Consider the following 793-nt stretch of genomic DNA (forward strand, 5'->3'; position numbering starts at 1 on the left):
TTACATTTATTTAATCGTGTTCGAATGATGGGGAAGCTCAGTTAAGGGGAGTTCAAACTAATGCGCTGTTAGGTGGGCAGAAAAGCGTGTGCGGCCCATGCGTCGCAAAAACAAAACAGCGGTATGCGTGTCTACGTGTGGGAAAAGGAGGTAGACGGAGGAAAATGAAAAGAAATAAAATAAAACCAAAATACGAAAGTCAAAAAGAAAAAAGAAAGTCAAATTCTGGAACTGGAATATATATATATATATATATGAACACGCGTGCGAGCACACGTAACTTATGCAGTGCATTGTTAATTTTACTATATTGCCATTTCACCTCACTCTTTTTTTTTTCCTTTCTTTCTGTTCCTCTTTTCTCTCACGCTTTCACGATGACAAAACTCCTTTTGGTTTTACCGTCCCTCCTCCCTTCCCCTTATGCAAACCCAATTCATCTTTTGCCAACATTTGAGCCGGTCAGTTCATTTGCTGCACCGCGACGTTTGGTAAGTTCAACAAATATACATATATATATATATATTGAAGGGGAAACACAACTCTAAAGGAGAACAAAACACACGAAGGGAAAAGAATAACAAAGTTGAAGAGGAAAAAAAAGAGAAAGCAAAAAAAATAAAAAATAGCACGACACCGCACGAAATCAAATCGTCAGAAACGTTCAAAAATAAACAAGAAGAAACTTTCTTTGAAAATACCTCCTGGTACACACGAGTGGACGTAGGCAGAAAAATAAGAGGACGGTAGAATCACTAAGAGCATGCAGGTAACGAAACAGCAAAAAAAAAAA

This window comes from Trypanosoma equiperdum (assembly GCF_001457755.1).
Source record: "Trypanosoma equiperdum strain OVI genome assembly, contig: ctg_436, whole genome shotgun sequence".
Classification (NCBI taxonomy): domain Eukaryota; phylum Euglenozoa; class Kinetoplastea; order Trypanosomatida; family Trypanosomatidae; genus Trypanosoma; species Trypanosoma equiperdum.